Below are 11,862 nucleotides of genomic sequence, written 5' to 3'. Positions count from 1 at the left end.
ATTGAGTGACTGAATTGAACTGAAATAATGAAGAGCATGAAAGCTACTAAATAATACTAAAACAACTAAAGAAGACTCAAAATTATAAAAATTCATTCCATATGATCTATAGATTACATTCAGCCCCATTCAAAATCCCAACAGTTAATCTTTAGAAATTGCAAGCTGATTTTAAAATTATTACAGGTTTTTAAAAAGGCCTTCCTCAAATCCTGTCTTTAGCCAAAGGACTGGTAAAGGGGTGGCCTAGGAGAATAGAAAATCTTTTTGCAATATTCACACTACTCCAATCACCAAAGCAAAAAATGCAGTCAGCAATCCTGAATAAGGAACGTAGAGTTCCACCTCATTCAGTAGTAGTGAGACACCATTCTCTCTGAGAAGCTGAGTGGAGGGTCTAGACTTCCATTCCTGCCTGACAGTAACAAAGCACCCCTCTGAAGACTCATGATGTCAGTAGAGGCTTAATCAAAAGCCTAAATTTCTACCCTTATCCAGCAGTAATAAAGCATTTCTCCCCATGTCAGCAGAGGCTGAGTGGAGAGCATGAATTTTCACTCACACCCAGTGGAAAAAAGAGGTGTCCTTCCTTACTCCAAACCAGCAAGGTGTCATTGGAGGCCTGCTAAAATACAAGATGTAAATAAGATTAAAAAAATCATAAAATAATACCCAGTCAGTCCAGAGTACAACAACAAAAAAAAACTACTTGTCATACCAAGAACCAAATGAATACCAAAATAACACCAGATGAACACCAAAATAACATTGATGTTGAAATTATCTGAAAAAGATTTTAAAGCAACTATCATACAAATGCTTCAATGAGGAATTATAAGCTTAAAACAAGTGAAAGAACAGAAAATTTCAGCAAAGAAATAGAAAATACAAATTAGAACAAAATTGTATTTCCATTGGCAATCTAAATTGCCAAGTTAGAACTTAAAAATAAAATAACTGAAATTTAAAACTAACTGAATGGGCTAAAATAGTACAAATAGAGACGACAGAGGAAAGACTATGTGAATGTGAAGATAGAACAATAGAAGCTTCCCTATCTAAACAACAAACAGGGAGAAAAGAGACAAAACAAACACAAAAGAACTCTCAGGTGCTTGTGGGACAATAACAAGAGACCTAGCATTTGTATGATCACAGTCCCGGAAGAACAGAAAGAGAAGGAGAATTCGTTAATTAAAAAAAAGGCTAAATTTCCCCCAAATTAGGTGACAGGCATAAACCTACAGATTCAGAAAGCCTAGCATATAATTCCTAACAAGATGAACCCAAAGAAAAATCACACCCAGAACATCATAATCAAACTTCTGTAAACCAGGAAAGAAGAAAACATCCTGAAAGCACGTAGAGAGAAAAAAATGCATTACCTACAGGGGAATAAGAATCCAAATGTTAGATTCCTCATGAGAAATCATGGAGGCCAGAAAGAAGTGGCACACTTCAAGTGCTGGAAGAATGGTGAAACTTGAATTCTTTATCCAGAGAAAATACCCTTCAAGAAGGAAAGTTAAATAAAGACATTTTCAAATGAAGGAAAACTAAGAATTTTTGTCAACCAACCTAAGCACAAAGCAAGATCTTTGATAAAGGATCTTGAAAAAAATCTTGGGACATTTGTAATTAAGAAAAAGACAATGAAAAAAGTAAAAATATGACTAAACATAATACACTATCCTCCTCTTGAATTAAAAAACAATTCTGTTTGATGGTTGAAGCAAAAAATGAAATTGTCTGTTGTGGTTCACTATGTAAGTAAAAGAAATATTTAAGACAACTGCATGATGAAGGAGCATGGTAAAGGGATCTAAATAAGGTAGTTTTCAAAATTTTGCTCAAAATGGTAAAATAAAAATAGTAGACTGTGACCAGTATTTTATGTATAATGTAATATCTAAGCAATATCTAAAACACTACCCTTAGAGGAAAACATAGACAGAACACTTGATGACATAAATCAAAGCAGGATCCTCTATGACTCACCTCCTAGAGTAATGGAAATAAAAACAAAAATAAACAAGTGGGACCTAATTAAACTTAAGAGCTTTTGCACAGCAAAGGAAACTATAAGCACGGTGAGAAGACAACCCTCAGAATGGGAGAAAATAGCAAATGAAACAACTGACAAAGGATTAATCTCTAAAATATACAAGCAACTCATGCAAGTTAATACCAGAAAAACAAACAACCCAGTCACAAAGTGGGAAAAAGACCTAAACAGACATTTCTCCAAAGAAGACATACAGACGGCTAACAAACACATGAAAAGATGCTCAACATCGCTCATTATTAGAGAAATGCAAATCAAAACTACAATGAGATATCATCTCACACCAGTCAGAATAACCATCATCAAAAAGTCTACAAACAATAAATGCTGGAGAGGGGACAAAGGGAACCATCTTGCACTGTTGATGGGAATGTAAATTGATACAGCCACTATGGAAGACTGTATGAAGAGTCCTTAAAAAACTAGGAATAAAACCACCATATGACACAGAAATCCCGCTCCTAGGCATATATCCTGAGGAAACCAAAATTGAAAAAGATATATGTACCCCAATGTTCAGTGTAACACTATTTACAATAGCTAGAACATGGAAGCAATCTAGATGTCCATCAACAGATGAATGGATAAAGAAGTTGTGGTACATGTACACAATGGAATATTACTCAGTCATAAAAAGGAATGCATTTGAGTCAGTTCTAATGAGGTGGATGAACCTAGAGCCTATTATACAGAGTGAAGTTAAGTCAGAAAGAGAAAGATAAATATCGTATACTAAAGCCTCTTGATGAAAGTGAAAGAGGAGAGTGAAAAAGTTGGCTTAAAACTCAACATTCAGAAAACGAAGATCATGGCATCTGGTCCCATCACTTTATGGGAAATAGATGGGGTAACAGTGGAAACAGTGTCAGACTTTATTTTTGGGGGCTCCAAAATCACTGCAGCTGGTGATTGCAGCCATGAAATTAAAAGACGCTTACTCCTTGGAAGGAAAGTTATGACCAACCTAGATAGCATATTCAAAAGCAGAGACATTACTTTGCCAACAAAGGTCCGTCTAGTCAAGGCTATGGTTTTTCCTGTGGTCATGTATGGATGTGAGAGTTGGACTGTGAAGAAAGCTGAGCACTGAAGAATTGATGCTTTTGAACTGTGGTGTTGGAGAAGACTCTTGAGAGTCCCTTGGACTGCAAGGAGATCCAACCAGTCCATTCTAAAGGAGATCAGTCCTGGGTGTTCTTTGGAAGGAATGATGCTAAAGCTGAAACTCCAGTACTTTGGCCACCTGATGCAGAGAGTTGACTCATTGGAAAAGACTTTGATGCTGGGAGGGATTGGGGGCAGGAGGGGGAAGGATTGTGGGCAGGAGGAGAAGGGGATGACAGAGGATGAGATAGCTGGATGGCATTACCGACTCGATGGACGTGAGTTTGAGTGAATTCTGGGAGTTGGTGATGGACAGGGAGGCCTGGCGTGCTGCAATTCATGGGATCTCAAAGAGTTGGACACGACTGAGCGACTGAACTGAACTGAACTGAATGCATATATGTGGAATCTAGAATGGTATCGATGAATTTATTTGCAAGGCAGCAATGGAGAAACAGACATAGAGAACAAATTTATGGACACAGGGGAGACCGGAGGAGAGAGTGAGATGTATGGAGAGAGTAACATGGAAACTTACATTACCATGTGTAAGATAGATAGCCAATGGGAATTTGCTATATGACTCAAGAAACTCAAACAGGGGCTCTGTATCAACCTAGAAGGGTGGGGTGGGGAGGGAGATGGGAGGGAGGTTCAAGAGGGAGGAGACATATGTATACCTATGGCTGATTCAGGTTGATGTTTGACAGAAAACTACAAAATTTTGTAAAGCAATTATCCTTCAACTAAAAAATAAATAAGTTAAAAAAAAACAGTCTAGAAAATTAGGACTTCCCTTGTAGCTCAGTTGGTAAAGAATCCACCTGCAATGTGGGAAACCAGGTTCGATCCCTGGGTTGGGAAGATCTCCTGGAGAAGGGAAAGGCTACCCACTCCAGTATTCTGGCCTGTAGAATTCCATGGATTGTATAGTCCATGGGGTTGCAAAAAGTCAGACACGGCTGAGTGACTTTCACTTTCATAGAAAATTAACAGAATGAAAACACAGCCCACAGAATGAAAGGAAATATTTGAATATCATGTAACTCATGAGGAACTGATATCCAGAATTCATAAAGGACTTCTTTAACCAACAAAAATGAAACAAATGGATTAAAAAATGGGCAAAAGGGACTTCCCTGGTGGTCCAGTAGTAAAGAATCCGCCTGCCAATGCAGGGGACATGAATTCAATCCCTGGTCCAGGAAGATCCCACATGTCATGAGGCAACTAAGCTCGTGCACCACAACTACTGAACCCAAGTCAGCTACTGAAGCCTGCACACCTAGAGCCTGTGCCCTGCAACAAGAGAAGCCACTACAGTGAGAAGCCCACTTACCACATCAAAGAGTAGCCCCCACTTGCCACAACTGAAGACCCAGCACAGCCATAAATAATGGATTTGAATAGACATTACTCCAAGGAACATATAGAAGTGGTCAATAAACACAGCCAAATGTTTAACATTATTAATCATTAGGGAAATGCAAATCAAAACCACATTGAGATACCACTTCACATTTACTAGGATGGCTGTTATCAAAAAAAGAAATTACAAGTATTGGGGAGGATGTGGAGAAATTTGAACATTTGGCATTGCTGGTAGGACTTTAAAATGGTGCAGCCAAGGTAATTCCCCAGCAGTTAAGTGGTTAGAATTCGGTGCTCTCACTGCCAGGGGCCTGGGTTTGATCTCTGGTTGGGGAACTAAGATCCCACAAGCCATGTGGTGTGACCAGAAAATTAATGGTGTGACCATTGTAGAAAATGGTGTGACAAACACCTCAGAAATTAAATAGAATTTGTGTATGATTCAGAAATTCTACTTCAAAGTACATCCATAAAAGTGAAAGCAGAAACTTGAATAGATATTTGTACATCATGTTCATAGCAGCAATATTCACAACAGTCAATAGATAAAAGCAAATCAGTGTCCATTAAGTAGATGGATAAACAAAAGTTTATCCATTATACACAGGAATAAATCTACATAAGGAGGCAGGAGACCTGTACACTGAAAACTGTAAAATGGTGATGAAAGAAAATAAAGATGACACAAACAGATGGAAAGATAGACCATGTTCTTGGATTGAATATTTTTTAAATGACCATATTACCAGGAATTCTCTGGTGATCCAGAGGCTGGGACTCCATGCTTCCACTGCATGGGGCACAAGTCGATCCTTGGCCAGGGAACTAAATAAAGTTGTGTGGCACAGCCAAAAAAAAAAAAAAGACTATACTACCCAAGGAAACCTACAGACAAAATTCAATGCTCATTCATGAAAAAATATTCTCAGTGAGTTAGGAACAGACGGAAGTTATCTTAACCAGATAAAGAGTATGTGTGGAAAATCTACAGCTAACATCATACTTATGGTAAAAGAGTGTGTATTTCTCTCCCCAAACTGGGAACAAAGAAAGTTTGTCTGGTCTTACCACCCTTATACATCATAGCACTAGAAATCCTAGCCAGTACAAGAATGAAAGAAAACAAAAATCATATGTACTGGAAAGGAAGAAAATTCATATTTGCAGATGGCATGGCTATCTTGGAGATGAATCTATAAAATTCTCAATGCACTGAGAAAATTCATTTCCCAATGAAGCTATTAAAAACCCGAAACTACTAAATAAGAGTTCAATAAGGTTACAAGATGATGCAAGATCCAGATAACACTATAAACCCCTGACGAAAAGAAAAGACCTAGACAAAGGGAAAGCCACACCATGTTCACAGATTAAAGGACTCAACGTTGATTAAAGCCATTGATTCTCCTAAATTGATCTATAGATTTAGTACATTTCCTATCATAATCCAAGTAAGATTTTTAACATACAAGCGTATTCTAAAATGCATATGGAAATGCAAAGGAAATAACTAAAACAAGTTTGAAAACATAAAATAGTAAAGTGGAAAGAAACATTCTACCCAATTTTAAGACTTTCTATGTAGCTGCAGTTTAAAAAACATGATATGGACAAATGGATTAATACATTGAACAATGGAACAAAAGAGAGAACTTAGAAATAGACCCATACAACTATGCTTAATTCATTTTTGACAAAAGTGCAGAAGCATTTCAGTGGAGGAAGGTATTTTCAACAAATGGTGTTGGAATAATTGAATAGCCATAGTTAAAAAAAAAAAAAAAAAGAACATCCTTCAGTCTAAATCTCCCATCTTATACAAAAAATAACTTTAAATGAATCATAGATTTAACATAAAAGCTAAAACTCTAAAATTTTTAAGAGAAAAACATAGGAGAAAATTGGCAGGGCTCAGGTCCTGGTAAAGAATTCTTAGAAATGACACTGAAAGCATGATCATAAAAGAAAAAGAACTGATTACTGGACTTCACCAAAATTTAAAACTTTTTGTCCACGAAGTCTGTGTTCAGATGAAAAGCCAAGCTACAGAGTGGGGGAAAACATTTGCAAGCCATCTAAACAAAGGACATGTAGCTAGAAAATATAAAGAACTCTAAAAACTTAGCAGTTTAAAAAGTCAGTGATAAGATTGGTAAAAACATCAACAGCTATTTTGCCAAAGAGGGATGTATGGATAACAGATAAGCTCATGAGAAGATGGTCAACACCATTAGCTACTAGGGAAATACAAACAAGCAAACAAAAACAGAAAACTACAAACCTATTAGAAAAGTGAAAATAAAATTAAGTGACAATCCCAAATCCTGGCAAGAATATGGAGAAACTGGATGTCTCACACATTGTCCATGGAAATGTAAAATAATACAGCATTTCTGGTAAATAGTTTGGCAGTTTTTAATAAAAATAAACATGTACATATTACCATACTACTCACCAATCACCATAAAATGTCCAGAAAAACTGATACACAGTTAATCATAGCAGCTCTGTTTGTAATAGCTCCAAACTGGAAACATTCCAGATGTCCTTAGCCAGATGAACAATTAACAAACTTGAATATCCACAGCAATAAAAAGGAATAAACTATTGATACATGTAACAACTTGGATGAAAGTCAAGGGCATTTTGCTGTTGGGGTGGGAAGGAGCCATACTCAGAACTACATACTGTCTGATGCCATTTATATAACTTCTTGAAATTTTAAAATTATGGTGATGAACAGGTTAGTGGTTTCCACAGGTTAGGGATGGTAGTGGGAGGATGGGGGAGCACACAATGCAGTGATAAATAGTACAAGTGTTCATTTGTGGTAATGGGACAGCTCTTTATAATACTGATTGGGGTGGTGGTTACATGAATTTATGCATGTGACAAAATGTGCAGAAACAACACACATGTACAGGGAAGAACTGGTAAAATCTGAGTAAGGTCTGGAGTTTAACAGTAATATGCCAGTATTGGCTTCTTATTTTTGACAAATGTGCCATGGTAGTGTTAAGATGTTAACATTAAGAGAAATTTGGGATGAGGGATACACAAGAAGTTCTCTGTACATCTTTGCAACTTTCCTGTAAATCAAACATTAAAGTCTTATTTTTTATAAAAGAAAAATGTAATGTGATACCACTAGGCATCTTTAAGATGAGAGAGAATATAGCAGGTAGGCAAGGGTGTGGAGAATACGCTTTATCCCAGTAACTTCATTCTTAGTTTCATAACCAGAAGAAATAGATACATGTGTTCAAGAAGACATGCTCTAGAATGTTCATAGCAGCTTTATTCATAACATCCAAAATCAAAAACAGTACAAATACCTATTCACAGAATGAATAAATTGCAGTATATTTTTACAGCATAATAGTCTACAACAGTATGAACATGCAACAATAGAAATGAATCACACATGATGTTGAATCAAAAAGCCAGACACAAAAAACTACATATTATACCATTTATTTGCAGTTCAAAATCAGGCAGAAACAATCTATGGTGTCAGGATAGTATGTTCCCTGGATGGTGGTACAGTGATGAGAAGAGGGCATGCATGCATGGGGCTATATAACGCTGGTGATTTTCCAGTTCTTGACTTCTAGCTATTGTGTGTATTCAGTGTGAGAAAAGTTAACAGCTACACACAATTTGTGCACTTTTCTATGTTAATTATGCAATAAAAAGTTTACCAAAAAGGAAACACAAAGTGAGATACCACTACATACTCATTAAAAAGCCTAAAATTAAGAGGACTAACAATATCAAGTGTTGGCAAGGATGTGGAGAATTGAAAGTTTCATTTACCGTTAGTAAGAATATATATTAGTATAATAACTTTGGGAAAAGTGTTTTGCAGTTATCTACTAAAGCTAAATATACACATACCATATGACCCACAAATTCCACCCAATTATATACCCTGCATAAATGTGTACATATGTGTTCTCCAAAGACAGGTTTAGGAATGTTCATAACAGTACTATCTCAAACTGAAAATAATCCAAATGTCCTTCAGTGCTGCTGGAGCCTATTAAGATTGATTATAGCCCAGTATCGTGTAAGTTAATGGGGAACAGGAGCCAGCGTATTCCAGCCTCTTCTCCCATTTCTCAGACAATTTTGGAAAACATTACATGTTGTCTCAATAACACATCTTTATATTGGCTTTCCCTTAACTAACTCTCCCCACGTCATTACTCCATCTCCCAGGACCAATCCCTCAATAAACTACTGCATCCAAGTGTTTTCTTGGGGAAGCCCAAACTTTCACAATACGATTCCATCCATACATACTTCAAAAACAGACAAAACCTATCTAATGGTGACAGAAGTCAGAACAGTGGTTACCTAGTGGTGTAATGACTGGAGGGGGCATGAAGTTTTCTGGGGTACTGGTATCATTCCATATCCTGATCACGGTGGTGTTTAAACACGCATATTCACTTTACAGTCAAGCTATATGCTTAAAATGTATGCATTTTATAGTGTGTGTGTGTATACATGTTAATTTTAAAAATTAAAAAGTGCAGGTGTTGAAGAGTAGGAGAGCTGCTTACTAAGGTGAGAGTGGGCTATGTAAGAAAAACTGGACTTTATTGAAAGGTTAATTGCAATGGGTACATCCATTTTTCTGGATCCCTTTCTCTCATCCTTGGCATCAGACAGATTATTAAGGGACTTGTTAGTGGCTAACATTGGGAGAGGATTGTGAAACAGTGGAAGCAAAGGCACTGAAGTTCACCTATTAGGAAAGCGCCTCCTTGAGATGGGCATAGGCATTACATTCTTCCAGGTGTGTTGTGAAGTCAGTTCTTCAGCCTTGCTTGGCATTCCTGCTGCCTGTTTCTAAGACTGCCTTACACTAGGCTAACTCTCCTCCATTTCTTCCTTTCTTCATTCATACATCAAACATGTATTTTTGTGTCAGATACTGTGTTAAGCACTTGGGATATATTGGTGAGCATTAATAGATGTGGTTCCTTTCATTGTTTCAACTAAAACTTATTAATCAAATAATCATACAAATTGTGTAATCAGTGCTACAAAGATTCCTGGTTCTGAGAGCCTACTGGTCTACTTAGGAAAGGTAGGGAGGATGCCTGGAGTGACACCTGAGCTAAATTCTAAGGATGAATAGAAGTTAACTATGGACAAACAAGTAAAAGTGGAGGGAGAAGAGCATGGGGAGTAGGTGGGACAAAGGGAAGTTCCATATGGTTGAAAAAGACAAAGACCAGGAGCATATGGTAGAGTAGCTGGACAGATAGGCAAGGTTAGACCACTGATGCTTTTGAACTGTGGTGTTGGAGAAGACTCTTGAAGAGTCCCTTGGACAGCAAGGCGATCAAACCAGTCAATCCTAAAGGAAATCAGTCCAGAATATTCAGTGGAAGGACTGATGCTGAAGCTTCAATACTCTGGCCACCTGATGTGAAGAACTGGCTCACTGGAGAAGACCCTAACTCTGGCAGACTGAAGATAGAAGGGGATGACAGATGATGAGACGGTTGGATGGCATCACTGACTCAATAGGAGTTTGAGCAAGATCCGGGAGTTGATGATGGACAGGGAAGCCTGGCGTGCTGCAGTCCATGGGGTCACAAAGAGTAGGACATGACTAAGTGACTGAACACTTTATTAAGAAGTTTTGTCATTATCCTAAGGGCAAGTAAGGCCAGGGGAGTTTTAAGCTGAAAAGTGCCATCATTTTATTTTGAAAACACTACTGATTGGTGTGTAGTTAAGTGGACTAGAAAAGGATCAGAGTGGGTATGGTTATCCACGAGGGTACTGAGCAAGCCAGGAGAAGCATGACGGTAGCCTGGCCTGGGATGGCGGCAGTCAAGATGGTGAGAAAAAAACAACTGAACAGTTGTTTAGAAGGCACATGGGGTTTAACACTAGCTATTAATATATGGTGTATCATCTTTATTTCTAAACAGAGCAAATAATTGTGTTTACATGAGCTAGATGCAAATGTACATGTGTTGTTAACCTTGGTTGATGTTTCACTAGCACATCTCTTACCAAAAAAGGTGTGACCATGTTGCAACTGAACTGTGCCAGGATATTCTGAAACTGATAGGTGTCAATACTGCTTAAGGAGAAGAACTGAAGACTGCCATAAAATTGCCAAAAAAGAGAGCAGGGGGAGAACATGGCTAGGGAACCAATGATGAAAAAACATCCAAAGGGCTTTCCGAGGGAGGCAAAATGAAAATCAAGTGTACAGAAGACAGGCAGGAGGCTGCCATCTTCGTGGGAAAAGTTGAAAAATGACTCCAGATACACCAAAGCTAAGACAGAGCTTTCCAAGTTCTGTAGAGATTTAGGGAAAACAAAGCTTCGAGTCCCTTGTGTGAAGACTGCAGAATCCTGGAAGTGCGGAACTCTGCTGGGGGTATTAGTATTTCGAAGAAAGGTGTACATACTTACACTCAGGTGGACACAGGACAAGAAAGCACAACTGCAGGGGTGTGCTGCCACGTGCCTGATCTCAGGTGGAGGGGGAGACAGTAGAGCCCTGGGTATGCACCCAGGACTTGCAGGGCCCCACCAGAATGGATCAAGTTTGTATGCCCAGGTTAAGATGGAATGAAAACACTGACAGCAAACTCTGAGGTCATCCATCTCCAAGTGTCATGAGAAAACACAGTGAGGATGCTGTCAAAGGCTGCTCCTCTGCCCAAGGCAGGGCCGGAACACCTGTAGCTGGGAGGTCAGTCCAACATGGGGCACCTGTGAAGGACAGTACAGGCCACCACAGGACTTTCTGCAGACAACTTCCTGGCAACTAAACCCCGGCAACTTCTGGGACTCTGGGAATGACCTAGTTGCTGCTACCTAACAACTTTTTTGAAGAGTGCATATAAAATTTTGATGAAAGGTCAGGTTTGGCTGGATGGGGAAACTAACAAAAAGTAAAATACAGGTTCCAAGCAGGGAGAGAAATTTTGTGGGTGAGGCTGGGCTGGCAGCTGGCTCTAGCCTGCTATTGAGCAGACTATCTGGTGTACTACAAATTCTCTGGTTAGGCTGATTTCTCCCAGAAAGACCAACAGGGTGTTTGAAGTATGACACTGTTAGCTCTGCTTGAAGGAGCAAGTATCCTTCAAGGCAGGGACAAAACAGGACCCCCCAAACTCCTAAACCCAAAAAATGTCCATACATCAAAGTCTAATATAAGACTTCTAAGTCTGGATGAAAACTAGTAAAGCTGCTAATCAAGGACCAAGCTGGAAATCAACAGGTTCACCTTCCTCCTACCCCCAACATGTCTCATAGTCACACCATCAATTCACTATTGTGGC

This window comes from Bos taurus, chromosome 10 (assembly GCF_002263795.3).
Source record: "Bos taurus isolate L1 Dominette 01449 registration number 42190680 breed Hereford chromosome 10, ARS-UCD2.0, whole genome shotgun sequence".
NCBI classification, from domain to species: domain Eukaryota; kingdom Metazoa; phylum Chordata; class Mammalia; order Artiodactyla; family Bovidae; genus Bos; species Bos taurus.
The sequence above is the reverse complement of the archived record's forward strand: the minus strand, read 5'-3'. Positions refer to the sequence as shown.